A 17,180-nucleotide genomic window follows, 5' to 3' on the forward strand; every position below is an offset into this window, starting at 1 on the left:
TCCAGCACTCTTCGCAGGGCACGCTCTAGGAAGAAAACAAATGGGATGATGTCGCTGATGTTGCCTTGGGTTTGACTGACCAGGTTTGTCATCTCCTCTCTCTGCGTTGCTGCAGGTCCAGAAATCGACGACTACAGGGCTGCTTCTGGTGGTGATGGTGACCACAACTCTTCCTCTTCATGCTCATCTACGGCCTGATCCAGCACTCTTCGCAGGGCACGCTCCAGAAAAAACGCATATGGGATGAGGTCGATGATGTTGCCTTGGGTTTGACTGACCAGGTTTGTCATCTCCGCAAAAGGATCCATGAGCCTACAGCCATTGTGCATGAGCGTTCAGTAACGAGGCCAAAAAATACCCAGCTCCGCAGAGGCTGTCATCTTTTTTTTTATTAAAAAAAATCTGTTCTTACCAGTTTAATATCTGTTTTGTCCCCTATCAGGGCCGGTGTATGGAATATATTTTAGGAACCAGGAGATGGAAAAAGATGCTTGGTCGGTCCTCTTACTTCCAATTTGGGGGACTGCACGTGCGCCGTGCAATGTACTGTGCTACCCTATATGAGTGGTATGTTAAGTAGTAATATTCCTATCAGTTTAATCCCTGCTACGTCCCCTATCAGCGGACTGTGTATGGAATAGATTTTAGGAACCGGGAGATGGAAAAAGATGCTTGGTTAGTCCTCTTACTTCCAATTTGGGGCACTGCGCGTGCGCCCAGCAGTGTACTGTGCCACCCTATATAAGTGGTGTGTTAAGTAGTACTATTCTTATCAGTTTAATCCCTGTTACGTCCCCTATCAGGGGACGAGTATCAAATAGATTTTAGACAACCGCAAAGAGTTGTCAATAGTTGACACACTCATGACATAAATTTTATTCCTCTATGCGTCAATCTTGGTGTAGTGATGACTGTGCTCGTGCGCACGTTTGGGAGATTGCAGTCGATGGCACTTTTTCAAAGCCTATGGTCATGCTGAGGTAGTTCAGTGACAGTTAAGTGACCCAGAAAACAATGATTCTGCAGTGTGGGCCCATTGTTGGCCTAGAAGGCTTTAATGATCACCTTAGATGATCACAAAGAAAATTAATGTTTTTTCTATGCAAAATTATCCAGCCGATCACTTTTGGTCGGTTCACAATAAAGCAACGACCTTATCTGGGGTGTGCCAACATTGCCATTGCCAATACACTCATAGAGGTGATCGCTTCATTGTGATACGCAAGCCCCTTCACCACAACAAGATAACGATCACGAAGGGGAATTGACACATATATGTGCCTTTTTTTTGTTTTGTTTTTGCAGCCACAGTGCAGCACCAGAGGCCAGAAAAATTAGGCATGTACACATGCCTGAAAAATTAGGCATTGTTGCATGAAAAATTGATGTTTTCCAGGCAGAAAGTGCACTAAAACATTGCGGCTTGAACCCTAGTTGGTGGCGGAGAAGTCACTCAAGTCATCCGGCATGCAGAGATTAAATACAGCAGCGTGTGGACCATTTTTAGTCCAAGGCATCTCATCAGGCCTTTTTTAGTCAAATGCTTCCCCCACTGTCAGTCCCTTCGGGATCCATGCCTCATTCATCTTAATAAAGGTGAGGTAATCTAGACTTTTTTGACCTAGGCGACTTCTCTTCTCAGTGACAATACCTCCTGCTGCGCTGAAGGTCCTTTCTGACAGGACACTTGAAGCGGGGCAGGCCAGAAGTTCTATCGCAAATTGGGATAGCTCAGGCCACAGGTCAAGCCTGCACACCCAGTAATCAAGGGGTTCATCGCTCCTCAGAGTGTCGATATCTGCAGTTAAGGCGAGGTAGTCTTCTACCTGTCGGTCGAGTCGTTCTCTGAGGGTGGACCCCGAAGGGCTGTGGCGATGCGTAGGCTTAAAAAGCTCTGCACGTCCTCCATCAACAACACGTCTGTAAAGCGTCCTGTCCGTGCCGGCGTGGTCGTGGTAGGAGGAGGATTACTTTCACCTCTTCCCCTGTTAGATTCCCGTTGTGCTGTGACATCACCCTTATACGCTGTGTAAAGCATACTTTTTGACTTGTTTTGGAACTGCTGCATCCTTTCCGACTTGCGCTAATTCGGTAATATTTCAGGCACTTTCTGCTTATACCGGGGATCTAGTAGCGTGGCCACCCAGTACAGGTCGTTCTCCTTCAGCCTTTTTATGCGAGGGTCCCTCAACAGGCATGACAGCATGAAAGACCCCATTTGCACAAGGTTGGATGCCGAGCTACTCATGTCCTGTTCCTCGTCCTCACTGATCTCATTGAAGGCCTGTTCTTCCCCCCAGCCACGTACAACACCACGGGTACCAGATAGGTGACAACGAGCACCCTGGGATGCCTGCTGTGGTTGGTCTTCCTCCTCCTCAAAGCCACATTCCTCCTCTGACTCCTCTTCCTCAGACTCCTCTTCCAGCGTTGCCGCAGGTCCAGCAAGCGATGCTGATAAGGCTGTTTCTGGTGGTGATGGTGACCACAACTCTTCCTCTTCACGCTCATCTACGGCCTGATCCAGCACTCTTCGCAGGGCACGCTCTAGGAAGAAAACAAATGGGATGATGTCGCTGATGGTGCCTTCGGTGCGACTGACTAGGTTTGTCACTTCCTCAAAAGGACGCATGAGCCTACAGGCATTGCGCATGAGCGTCCAGTAACATGGCAAAAAAATACCCAGCTCCGCAGAGGCTGTCCTAGCACCCCGGTCATACAAATACTCATTGACGGCTTTTTCTTGTTGGAGCAGGCGGTCGAACATTAGGAGTGTTAAATTTCAACGTGTCGGGCTGTCGCAAATCAAGCGCCTCACTGGCATATTGTTTCGCCGCTGAATATCGGGAAAGTGTGCCATGGCCGTGTAGGAACGCCTGAAATGGCCACACACCTTCCTGGCTTGCTTGAGGACATCCTGTAAGCCTGGGTACTTATGCACGAAGCATTGTACGATCAGATTCAACACATGTGCCATGCACGGCACATGTGTCAACTTGCCCAAATTCAATGCCGCCAACAAATTGCTTCCGTTGTCACACACCACTTTACCGATCTCCAGTTGGTGCGGGGTCAGCCACTGATCCACCTGTGCGTTCAGGGTGGACAGGAGTGCTGGTCCGGTGTGACTCTCTGCTTTCAGCCAAGTCAACCCCAAGACGGCGAGACACTGTCGTATCCGGGATGTGGAATAGCCCCTGGGAAGCTGGGGGGGTGCAGTTGATGTGGAGCAAGACGCAGCAGCAGAAGAGGACTCAGCCGAGGAGGTTAGCGAAGAGGATAGAGTAGGAGGAGTAGAGGAGGTGGCAGCAGGCCTGCCTGCAAGTCGTGGCGGTGTCACCAACTCCTCTGCAGAGCCACGCATTCCATGCTTGGCAGCCGTCAGCAGGTTTACCCAATGCGCAGTGTAGGTGATATACCTGCCTTGACCATGCTTTGCAGACCAGGTATCAGTGGTCAGATGGACCCTTGCCCCAACACTGTGTGCCAGACATGCATGACTTCCTTTTGCACAATAGAGTACAGGTTGGGGATTGCCTTTTGTGAAAAAAACATTTCGGCCAGGTACCTTCCACTGCGGTGTCCCAATAGCGACAAATTTTTTGAAGGCCTCAGACTCCACCAGCTTGTATGGTAAAAGCTGGCGGGCTAAGAGTTCCGACAAGCCAGCTGTCAGACGCCGGGCAAAGGGGTGACTCTGTGACATTGGCTTCTTACGCTCAAACAGACACCTGACTTGACAGACACCTGACTGTGGGCAGATGTCAGGGAACCAGGGGGGCCGTTTTGCATCAGTTTCGCAGGCGCGGGCGGCGGGAGCAGATGGCTCTTCCTCTTCCTCCTGGCAGGACACCTGACGTCGATGTGGCCAGTGCGCCTGCGCGAGTCGGACACCGGGTGCGCGTGCGCAGTACACAAGCCGCGGGGATACGAACGTAGTGCGCACGCGCCATCCCAGACTACTGGTGCTACTCAGGCTGGGGGAGGGCTTCAGCCTCCGTCACTTGCCCTCAGCCTTATGATTGGCTTCTGACTAAGGAAGCCTCCTGGTTGCCCGGCAACCAGGGGAGGCGGTCCTGGGTTCACTCTGTACTTAAAGCCAGTCAGAGCCTTGACTCATTGCTGAGTTATTCAACCTTATGGTGAACACCCAGCTCTTCCCTGTGAATCCGCTGTTTATCCTGACTTCCCAGCAACCGACTCCTTGCCTGTTCTCTCGATTACGATTTCTGCTGCCTGCCACGACCCGGAACTGGAACCCACTACCCGATTGGATTTACCTCTTGTACTACGCTAATCTTTGGGATTATTTCATCCCTGCCAAGGGGTTCCACACCTGATCCACTATTCCAGTCCTGACATAATAACTCAGCCTGGACCATGGAACCCGCAGGACGGTGCCCCTTCTTTGTCCGAACAACTAACTATGGTGGCACAAGCCCTTCAGGACATGCAGGCCAGCCATGCAGACCTATTAGGGAGAATGCGTGCCCAGGAGCTGCGCCAGGCCCAGTTCACTGCACTACCACCCTCACCTCCTCCCGCTCCACGCACCTCACTAGAAGTAGCGAACAGTGAACCCGCCGTAGCCCTACCAGAACGCTTTTCTGGAGATAGGAGGAAATGCCGTTCATTTATTTTTTCTTGCGAGCTACTGTTCTCCTTGAAACCCCGCACTTACTCCTCGGACTACGTCAAAGTACGGACAGCTATCTCCCTGCTCACGGGACCCCCACAGTCCTGGGCCCATCAGCTCCTGCAAACTGATAGCCCAGTGCTGTCCTCTTGGGGCTCCTTTGTTTCCGCAATGCAGGCACTCTTTGACGACCCCCTGCGTGCTTCCACCTCTAGGGACACTCTCCGTTCCCTTCGACAAGGAAGGCGTCCAGTGGAGGACTACATTACGGAGTTCCGGGAGATCGCACCAGATACCGGACTCAATGAAGTGGCCCTTATCGACCAGTTCCGGATCGGACTGTCGAACCAGTTAAAAGATGAACTCGCCCGTATCTGGGTCCTGGAGGTCCTGGAAGGGCTGATGAGCATGGTTACCCAACTGGACCGCCGTTTCCGGGAACGAAGGACGGAGAGACAGCACGCTCTGCCTCCTCCTGCATGGTGATCCAATCCTCTTCCAGTTTTTAGTCCTTGGGCAATCCTCCACAGTGGGAGACCTCACCCCTGACAAACCAATGCAGGTCGGAGTAGTCAGGGTTCCACTCTCAGCGGTTGAGAGGTCCAGAAGGCGGAATCTCAATCTATGCCTCTACTGTGCCAAATCCAGGCATATGTTGAGAGACTGTCCTGTCAAACCACCTACAGGTAGGACTGTCAGTTCCGCCGTGTTCTTGAACATACCTGTATACAACGGTTCTTCTCATCTAACCCTATGTGTTTCTCTGCAGCTGAACGGAACTGGCCATGAACTTACGGCCCTAATCGATTCGGGCGCCAGCAGCTGTTTATTTGATTTCAAGCTTGCCACGCAGCTAGGAATACCCTTGCGCCCCAAGGAACACCCATCGCGACTCCACATGGTGGACGGCAGTACATTAAAAACCAGACCTGTCTCTATGGAATCACACCCTCTTATCCTTTCCGTTGGTCGCCACCACCGTGAAGAGATTGTGTGGGACATCGTACCTTCTCCTTTGTTTCCAGTTATCCTGTGCATCCCATGGCTTAGAAAGCACAACCCCCAAATAGACTGGGCCCTGGGACGTGTCACATTTCAGTCCTCCTATTGCATTTCCCACTGCATCTCCTCCGCTCCTGACTCTCTGCTGGTCCTGGCCTCATCTCCTCGGGTATTACCCGCTAAATACGAGGAATATGCGGATGTCTTTGAGAAAGCGGGGGCAGACACCTTACCTCCCCACAGACCCTACGACTGCCCCATTGATCTACTCCCCGGGGCCCCGCTGCCGTACGGACGGTTATACAACTTGTCTGAGCCCGAAATCTAGGCGCTGAGGGATTACATTGAGGAGAGCCTGGCGAAGGGCTTCATCCGCCCGTCTACCTCCCCAGTCGGTGCAGGTATCTTTTTTTTGGAGAAGAAGGATGGGGGTCTTCGGCCCTGTGTGGACTACCGGGGCCTTAACAACAACACCAGGAAAAATAAATACCCTCTCCCTCTCATCCCTGATCTCCTGGACTGAGAGAAGGATGCCAGAGTGTTCTCCAAGATCGACCTCCGGGGGGCCTACAATCTTGTGCGGATCCGTGAGGGTGATGAATGGAAGACGGCTTTTCGTTCCAGATTCGGTCATTATGAGTATTTGGTGATGCCCTCAGTCTGTGCAACGCCCCAGCTACCTTCCAAAGCTTTATCAACTATGTCTTCCGCGACCTTCTAGACACATAAGTGGTAGTGTATCTGGATGACATCCTTATTTTTTCCCACACACTCTAGCAGCATGAGAGACATGTGAAGGTAGTCCTCCAGAGCCTTCGGACACATCGACTCTATGGGAAGTTGGAAAAAAGTATCTTTGAGGTTCCTTCTATTGAATTCTTGGGATACATACTGTCCCCCGGAAAAGTGTAGATGGATCCCAAGAAGGTTCAGACCATCCTAGAATGGTCTATCCCACGAAACCGACGAATGGTCCAACAGTTCATCGGTTTCGCGAATTTCTACCGTCGCTTCATCCAGAATTTCCAGCCATATGATCTCCTATTACGGTCCTAACCGGAAACAACGTTCCATTTGTATGGACCCCGGCCGCACACAAGGCCTTCGAAACCCTCCAAAGGCTCTTCACACAAGCTCCGTTACTGGCGCAGCCTGACACTGCTCTCCCCTTATACCTGGAGACAGATGCATCAGAGAAAGCCGTCGGGGCAGTTCTCTCCCAAAGACAAGGGGAGAAACAACTTCTACACCCGATGGCGTTCTACTCCTGCAAGTTAACCAAGGCGGAACGAAACTACGATGTGGGCGAGAGGGAACTACTGGCCATAAAGAACGCGCTGGAGAAGTGGCGGCATCTACTGGAGGGAGCCAAGCATCCGGTAACCGTCTATACTGATCACCGTAACCTAGAATATCTTCGTACTGCTAAGAGGTTACGGCCCCGGCAAGCCAGGTGGGCCCTCTCCTTTTCCCGCTTCACCCTTCAGATAACATATTGTCCTGGATCAAAGAACGGGAAGGCCGATACCCTCTCCCGTCTTCATGACTCCGATGCCATGTTTTCGCCTCCAGAAACCATCCTTCCAGGCACCTATTTTCTGGCCACACAACATTCATTACTCGAAGAGATCCGACAAGCCAGCATGACCGTACCATCAGAAGCAGCACACCTGCCACAAAGGCAGGGTCTACGTTACCATCAGGGAAAGGTCTATGTGCCTACTTCCCATCGGGTGCCGATCCTGCAACATCATCACGACCACCCAACCGCAGGTCACCGGGAAATACGCAATACCTTAGAGTACGTGCAGAAGCAGTTCTGGTGGCCTTCCCTAGCAGCGGATGTACAGTCCTTTGTGGGCTCATGCACTATCTGTGCCATGCACAAGAGACCCCACACCCGGCCAGTCGGCCCACTACAACCTTTACCCGTGGCAACGGTGCCCTGGAGGGACCTCGCCATGGACTTTGCGATGGACTTACCTCCTTCACATGGCCACACTACGATCTTGGTTGTAGTAGATAGATGCACCAAGATGGCCCACTTTATCCCGACTACCGCCCTTCCAACGGTCCAACGTACCTCAAAATTGTTCCTACAGCACGTGTTCCGCCTACATGGACTTCCCTCCTCTATTGTGTCTGATCGGGGTTCGCAGTTCACCTCCCGTTTCTGGAGCCAATTTTGCCGCTGCCTCCACATCACCCGCAAACTGTCCTCTGCTTATCATCCCCAGTCCAATGGACAGACGGAGAAGACGAACCAAACCTTGGAGCAGTATCTCCGCTGCTATTCGTCATACCTACAGGACGACTGGGTGGACCTTCTACCTCTGGCAGAATATGCATACAATCAACAGCAGCATACCTCTACGGGACTCTCACCCTTTTATGTGAATTACGGGTACCATCCCTTGACGCTTTCGGACCTTCCGGTGGACATTCCCGTACCTGAAGTAGCCCAGTGCCTCCATCGTCTCCGGGGTTTGCTACGTATCCTAGTGTGGAAGCTCCGAACTACCCAGCAACAGCAAAAGACTCAGGCCGATCGGAGACGCCCAAGTACAGAAGTGGGGATAGGGTATGGTTATCCTCTCAGCACCTCAAATTGACCTGCCCGTCCAAGAAATTGGGTCCTCGCTATTTGGGACCATTCACCATCTCCACGACGTCGCGGCGAGACTAAGCCTGCCCAGTTCATTTAACATTCATCTGGTGTTTCATATTTCACTACTGAAACCCTACCGTGCCAACACCCTTGTGGGCAGAGTGCCGGTACCACCCACTCCCATTCAGGTGGATAATAATGATGAATATGAAGTCCAGAGGATCTTGGACTCCCGCAGGCGACATGGAGTCTTGGAATACCTTGTCCACTGGAAGGGATATGGGCCAGAGGAGCGTTCCTGGGAACCAGCAGGTAACCTTCATGCAGACGCCAAGGTCGGCGCATTCCACAGGGCTCATCCTGATCGGCCATCCCAGGTTCGCGTCCAGCGGCTGCTCCTTGGTGGGGGGCCCTGTCAGGGAACCAGGGGGGCCGTTTCGCATCAGGTTCGCAGGCGCGGGCGGCGGGTGCAGATGGATCCTCCTCCTCCTCCTGGCAGGACACCTGACGTTGATGTGGCCAGTGCGCCTGCGCGAGTCAGACGCCGGGTACTCGTGAGCGTTTATGTGGTGTCTGTTATTATTGCAGCTATGGATCTGGGTTCCTGTGTGTTTATGTGTGTGTGCTGTGTCCTTTTATGTTTGGGTGTGGACATCAGCTTGTTAGCACGGGATCCAGTCAGTGTTTCTGTGGCAGGTAGGTGTGGAAGTGCTTTTCAATCTCCTGCCATATCCATAGGCTGTTTATGTTTCTCGTTCCAGGCAGCTTGGCCAGTTTAGACTCCTGTTCGTTGGTATCCAGGAGGAACAGGTTGTCTTATCCAGCTCCTAGCTCAGGGATCCGTCCAGGGCTAGTAGGGAAGCGAGGTTCCTGAGTATGAGCCCTCCTACCATCAAGGTCGGCTCATACAGCTAGGAGTCAGGGTCAGATTAGGAATGCGATAGGAGGTGACCTGCTCCCTAAATCTGTTGTCCTGGTCAAGCAGCTTCCACTTACGTTAACATCACAAGGATTAGAGTTACCCCCACTCTAATCCGTGACATTATCCTGATTTCCCAGCTACTGACTCCTTGCCTGTTCTCTCGATTGCGATTTCTGCTACCTGCCACGACCCGGAACTGGAACCGACTACCCGATTGGATTGACCTCTTGTACTACGCTAATCTTTGGGATTATTTCACCCCTGCCAAGGGGTTCCACACCTGATCCACTATCCCAGTCCTGACAGCAGATGAGCAGGAACTGCTGAAGGTGAGAGGCGGAGTGGCGAGTGGTTGAGAGGGGGCAAGGAAGACAGCAGTGGTTGACGCGGCTGAAGATGCTGGACCAGGAGGAGGATGGTGGCTTTGAGTTTGTGTGCTGCTTGTACTCATCATGTGTTGATCCCATAGGCGTTTGTGATGTGAGATCATGTGCCTTCGCAAAGCAGTTGTACCTAGGTGGGTGTTGGACTTCCCACGACTCAGTTTCTTTTGGCACAGGTTGCAAATGGCATCGCTGTTATCAGAGGCAGACACACCAAAAAAATGCCACACTGCTGAGCTTTGCAATGACGGCATTCTGGTTGTGGCAACAGCATGCGTTGATTGGCATGCTGTCTGGCTGACCCCGGGTGCCGATACATGCTGTCTGACTGCCACTAGCTCCTTGCGACGACCTCCCCCTGCTTTCAACTCGTCTCCTCCTCCTCTCTGTCTCCCCATCTGAACTTTCCCCCTGTTCTTCTTCTCTTCGAGCGGGTACCCACGTGACATCCACGGACACATCGTCATCATCAACCGCTTCACTTGTATCTGACAACTCAGCAAAGGAAGCAGCAGCGGGTACAACATCATCATCATCACATCGTACGTCCATGTGTGTAATGCTGCCTGACTGAGACCTATCCCTGTTATCTACATCCTCTGGCAATAATGGTTGCGCATCACTCATTTCTTCCAACTGATGTGTAAATACCTCCGCTGACAGATCATGTGAAGCGGCTGTGGTGCTAGTGTTGGTGGTGGCGGCAGGCGGGCGAGTGGTAACTTGAGAGGTGCCCGAAGCTAAGCTGGAGGAGGATGGTGCGTCAAGGTTCCGAGCGGAATCTGTATAAGATTGGGTGTCCTGTGTTAGCCAGTCAACTATGTCCTCAGAACTTTTCGAGTTCAGCGTACGTGGCCTCTGAACACTGGGCATTATTCTAGGGCCAAAGGAAATCACAGCACCACGACCATGACGGCCCCTGCAGGGTGGCCTGCCTCTGCCTGTCATTTTTTTTTAGATTAGTGGTACTATGCGTGCAAGGTACTGTGCCACCCGATATGAGTGGTGAGAAGTGGGCACAGTACAGTCTGTGGGCCTGACACACACTGGCAGGCAACTGCAATTATATTACAGAGAAAAAATTGTATTGGTTTTTTATCTGCAAGCTACTGTGCCACCAGATATGAGTGGTGGGCACTGGCAGTGGGCACAGTACACTCTGTGGGCCTGACACACACTGGCAGGCAACTGCAATTATATTACAGAGAAAAAAATGTATTCCTTTTTTATCTGCAAGCTACTGTGCCACCAGATATGAGTGGTGGGCAGTGGGCACAGTACACTCTGTGGGCCTGACACACACTGGCAGGCAACTGCAATTATATTACAGAGAAAAAATTGTTTTACTGTTTTATCTGCAAGCTACTGTGCCACCAGATATGAGTGGTGGGCACTGGCAGTGGGCACAGTACACTCTGTGGGCCTGACACACACTGGCAGGCAACTGCAATTATATTACAGAGAAAAAAATGTATTCCTTTTTTATCTGCAAGCTACTGTGCCACCAGATATGAGTGGTGGGCAGTGGGCACAGTACACTCTGTGGGCCTGACACACACTGGCAGGCAACTGCAATTATATTACAGAGAAAAAATTGTTTTACTGTTTTATCTGCAAGCTACTGTGCCACCAGATATGAGTGGTGGGCACTGGCAGTGGGCACAGTACACTCTGTGGGCCTGACACACACTGGCAGGCAACTGCAATTATATTACAGAGAAAATAAAAAAAAGCAGACTGATGTACTAGCCCTAAAAAGGGCTTTTTGGGGTGCTGTCAGGACGCTGTCCTTACAGCAGATGAGTCTTTGAGGACTGGAGTGGACACAGAACACTGGCCTAGCTAACGATTTCCCTATTAAATCAGCAGCAGCAGCACTGTCCCTGCTCTCACTAACACTGCAGCTTCAGAATAAATCTAAGATGGATGCTGTCCTTGCTTTTTGATAGGAGGTGGGAGGGTCTGGGTGGGAGGGTATGCTGATTAGCTGGAATGTGTCTGCTGACTGTGAGGTACAGGGTCAAAGTTTGCTCAATGATGACGTATAGGGGGCGGACCGAACATCGCATATGTACGCCCGCCGGGGCGAACGAGAACAAGCGATGTTTGCCGGGAACTGTTCGCCGGCGAATAGTTCGGGACATCTCTACCTACAACCAGGGAGGTTGTGTCTGACAATTGCCGTAATTTGGTGGTGGCTTTGGAGCTCGGCAACCTGACACACATCCTAGCCCACGTCTTAAACTTAGTGGTTCAAAACCTACCCCAATTTGCCAGAGCTACTAGTAAAGGCGCGTGTGTGCTCATTTCCGCAAGTCATCCACAGCTTCAGCTGATCTGTCAACGCTGCAGCAGCGCCTGCAGTTTCCAGCTCATCGACTGTTGTGAGACGTGAGCACGAGCTGGAACTCTACAGTTCACATGTTGGCCAGCCTTTGTGAGCAGCAGAGGGCAGTTGTGGAATACCAGCTGCAACATGGTTGTCGCCTTTCGAGTCAACTGCCACTATTAACAAGCGAGGAGTGGGTATTGATGTCAGACCTCTGTGAGGTTTTAAAAAACTTTGATGAATCAACACAGATGGTTAGTGGCAATAACGCTATTATCAGCATAACCATCCCACTACTGTGTCTACTCAAACGATCACTGCTCACAATTAAGGACGACAAGTTGGGTATGGCGGTTCCACCTCAGCTCACCACCAGGCCCGCAACTAAAATCTTTTACAGGGTCAGCTCACATGCAGGCCCGCAACTCATGCTGCCTTGCTTTGAAGTAGTAGCCGTTTATAAGGCTCCCTCTCCAAAATCGAACTATGATTTCCCGTTATTGGTGATCACCATGGTAGGCGCAAACATCGAAAGTTGATAGATAAGATATCCAAATGGATCGTGGACGTCACGGGGACGTGCGATCAGGCAGAAGTTATCTAGAGTCAACAAAGCCGCAGCAGGGACTCTCCTGTATAAGGTTTCCTCATCCAAAATACTGCAGTGACATTCCCTATATATAGAAAAAAAACTCTCAGGCTATGAGCTGAGCGCTGCGATTGGCCAGCGCTCCAGCCTGGGAGAAGGAGACGCCGGCAGGCTCCACCCAGTTGAGCCGAACATATGAAGATACCGGAGCCTATACCGGGAGAACTGAGCGGCGCCCAGGGATAATAGTAAGTGCAGGGAGATCCCTGGGTGCTGCTCTCCATGTCTGTATGCTTAGTTTAGATTTTTTATTCTAGTGAAAGGTCCTCTTTAAGGTTAGTTGGTCAGTTTTGGCCCAGTGACTGCCCAAATAAGTGAAGTGTGCAGTGATTCTAAGAGCGACGCCTGTCATCTGCATGTCATACTGACTCACAATATAGTTTCACTACCACAGCTGACTCCCTATGCGTGTTACTGCAAGGCACAGTGTTCTACACCACTATTAAGGCTCTCTTCAACAAGGAAATAAATTCGGATCAAAATTCGGCAAACTGACCGAATTGAAATTTTGAGGAATTTGCTTATCTCTATTCATAATGCCATCTTTAGAGGAAAAAGAACATTTTACACCAATTCAAAAACCATTCCCCGAAGGTGAGACATGGTGGAAGGAGCATCATTTGTTAGGGGCTACTTTGTTGTTCTAGGGTCTGGACTCTGGATGTCTTGTGGTCATTAAGAGAATGATGAATTCTAAGGTGTATGAAAACATTTTACAGAAGAATATTAAGGGCAGAACCCATGATCTTACCTGTAAGCTGAAAAGACATTGGAAGAAGAAACCAGACAATGGGGGACATTTAACAAAACTAGTGCTATGATTCCATGTTTCATTTTCAAAGCTTTTTTGAAAAATGAAAGGAAAAATCTGATTGGTTGCTATGGGCAACTAAGCCAGTTTTAGTACCGATTTTGTTAAATGCCCCCCAATGTCCCAAAGCACACAAGTAAATCAACAAAAGAATGGTTGAAAGAAAAAAAGATTTGTGTTTTGGAATGGCCAAGCCTTACCTGACCTTAACCCCATCGAGATGCCGTAGCATGACCTGAAGGCAGAAACACAATTGCATGGGGAATGATCCAAAATTAACTTTAAAGATGGTACAAATATTATTTCCAGCTACAAGAAACAATAGTTGGAGGATTTCTACAGAATAAATTAAAGGGGTCACTTACTTTCTTCTCCTTTCACTTTAGATGTTTACCAGATCTCACGCTTTTGAAATGTTCTTTGTACGGCTATTCTAATGTCTTTATTCCTCAGCCTGTATATAATGGGGTTAATCAAAGGAGTAAAGACAGTATACAGCAGGGAGAGAATTTTACTTTTGGTGTTTGTCAGGCCTTTCGATGGGACAACATAAATACTGAACATAGTCCAATAGAATGTGGAAACCACAATGAGGTGGGAGCTACAGGTAGAGAAGGCTTTCTGTCTACTAGTATTGGATGGGATCCTCAAGATTGCTAAAATAATATATGTATAAGACACTCTAATGATTGTGGTCAGGATTATTACAATTGGTATACCCATAATATAAAAAACTAAGTGGATCATAGAGGTGTCGGAACAGGCAAGATCAAGTAAGGGAATAATATCACAAAATAAATGGTCAATGATATTTGGGCCACAGAAATTTAGTTTTGTGGTTTTTATTATGTAAATCAAAATGATAGAAAATCCAAGCAACCAACTGTTTATAGACAAATTTATGCAATATCCTCCTGTCATGATGGTGGAGTAGCGAAGTGGATTACAGATGGCCACATATCTGTCATAAGACATCACAGTGAGAAGAAAACACTCAAATGCTACAGAGGCACAAAAGAAATACAACTGAGTGATGCTATCAATAATAGTAATGGACCATCCATTATTCAGTAGGATGTAGAGCAGGTTGGGGACAATATCTGAGATCAATAAGATGTCACTGGTGGACAGTTGTGAGATGAAGAAGTACATTGGAGTGTGGAGGTTCTTGCTGGTGGACACCAGGGAGATGATCAGGAGGTTCCCACATATTGTTACACAGTAAACCACCAGAAGAAGACAAAATAAGAAAATTCTTAAATCTTGGTTGACTTGAAATCCTAAAAGGTAAAACTCAGTGACCACAGTCAGATTGTTCTCCTGCACATAGAACATACAGTAGTTATGCTTCAATAAACCAAAAGCAACAACATATAATAACTACGGTAGATGGTAATTAATTTATGTTCGTGGCATAAATAATAGGCCACCGAATACACTGTAATATCTAGTTTTTTTATGTCTTTAAAAATAATAAAACCATTGTATGGAGTCATTGAGTAATATAAAGAAATCAGATATTTTTGACATTTTTGTATGAACAATAAAAATAAAATAGTAGCCTAAAATAGACAAACAATATAAATCAGCTTATTGTTTAACGTCAATGGTCAAACTCTCCCCTCTAAAGTCACATTTTAGTTAAGTAATAATGAGGACACATTTGCCTGTTTTTCCTAATCGATACATTTAGACAAACTGAAAGGAATCTTAAGCAGAATTCATTGTGAATTATTACATTAACAATACCTACATCAGATATTTCTTTCATCTTGATATTCATTTCCAGACGTATTTCTTATGAATTACTAATTCTTCTATGAAAATCACTTCCCAGAGGCAATAGACAGCAGCACGGTCATGTTATGTGGGTGTCAGACATGTGAGTACGAGCTATAATGGGAATCCGCTCAGATTTTTATACTGAATCAGAGTCAAGGTGGCAGATAAACAAGTCTTGGTAGATTTTTTTTCTCCTTGTCTCATGAGTCCTGTTTGTTAAGTCAGCTAAAGACTATAAATATTAAATGTGTGTTCAATGAGGGAATGTGATGCAATTGTTTCAAATTTTGTACACATAACTTGTCTTGTAACATTGGTTAGGGAAGTGGTGTTCAGGTTCAGGACTGAACCCAGATTTAAGCTTCCTTTCATTTCTTTAGCATGTACGAGTGGACCATTTCTTTGCTTCGATGTTCTCTTTGCCTTGTGTTGCATTGCAAGGTCTTTTTGTTGCTAGTGTTGGGGGAGAATATCTCTCTCTTTCAGCTACGAGACCCTGTTGTATTTAAATCTCATTTAGCATGTATTTCAGAAAAGTTTCACCTGGGATTCAAACTCGCAACCTTTCACATTAGAGGCAAGGCATTTACCCACACAGCTATGAGAGCTATATAGCCTGTGACTTTAAAATAAAAATAAAAAATATATATAAGACTTCTACTGTAGATAACTTTGATACCTAGTTTACATACACATGACAGCTGCCCCAGCACACTGTGTATGGATGTTGGAGAGCTGGGTGAGTTGGGGCAACTGTCATGTGTATGGTTGTGCACTAGGTATCAAAGTTATCTACAGTAGAAGTCTTATATATATATATTTTTTAAGTAACTGGCTATGCAGCTGTCATAGCTGTGTGGGTAAATGCTTTGCCTCTGATACAGAAGGTCATGGGTTCAAATCCCATCATTAACTTTTCTTGAAAGACAGGCTAAATAAGAACACGAGCACCAAATCTTCAACACTAGAGGCTGGTGGGAACACAGGAAGAGGAAGAGGCCTGCATCGCATCGCTGACATGGAGGTAAGTATAAAAGTGTTTTTTTGTTTTTTTTTATACTGGACCGCCACGGGGGAGGGGGGTAGGGGGGCTATTGGCGCCATGATACTGGCACATGGAGGGGGGAGGAGAGAGGCACTTTATACTGGCACATTAGGGGGCAGGGGAAGAGGATGGCACTATGATATTGGCACATGGGGGGGCAAGAAATGGACATGAATCATGAGGGTCAGAAATGTGAAATGATGGTGGGGGGCAAGAAATGGACATGAATCATGAGGGGCAGAAATGTGAAATGATGGTGGGGGGCAAGAAATGGACATGAATCATGAGGGGCAGAAATGTGAAATGATGGGGGGGCAATAAATGGACATGAATCATGAGGGGCAGAAATGTGAAATGATGAGGGGGGCAAGAAGTGGACATGAATCATGAGGGGCAGAAATGTGAAATGATGGGGGGGGGGGGGCAAGAAATAGATATGAATCATGAGGGGCAGAAATGTGAAATGATGCTGGGGGCAAGAAATGGACATGAATCATGAGGGGCAGAAATGTGAAATGATGGGGGGGCAAGAAATGGACATGAATCATGAGGGGCAGAAATGTGAAATGATGCTGGGGGCAAGAAATGGACATGGGGGCGGAGCCAACGGAGCATGGTGGAGGACGCTTGAACCTTGAGCTCCTCGCCACACTACCTGGATTATTAGCTACAACAGCGTTTATCACTGCCAAACCATGGGCAAACCCAGCAAGGAGAGAGGGAAGTATGCGGAGGCTACCCCGAGGGTCAAGAAGTCGCATGGCGACATGAATAAATTCTTTCAGAAGAAACTTTCCCTCACAGCCGAGCGCGGCAAAATGGCGCCGGCTGATTACAGTGACGCGGCGCATGAGGAGGAAGATTCGGACGGCACAAGTTCATATGCTCATTCCGAACCTCAAGACCGGGAGAACCCGATGCCTATAACCAGGTCCTTTTTGAAGCACACTCTGGCGCAAGCCCTCTCACCAGTTATGAAGGAACTGGCTGATATAAAAACTGAAGTGACTCAT

Source organism: Bufo bufo, chromosome 1 (assembly GCF_905171765.1).
Source record: "Bufo bufo chromosome 1, aBufBuf1.1, whole genome shotgun sequence".
Classification (NCBI taxonomy): Eukaryota; Metazoa; Chordata; class Amphibia; order Anura; family Bufonidae; genus Bufo; species Bufo bufo.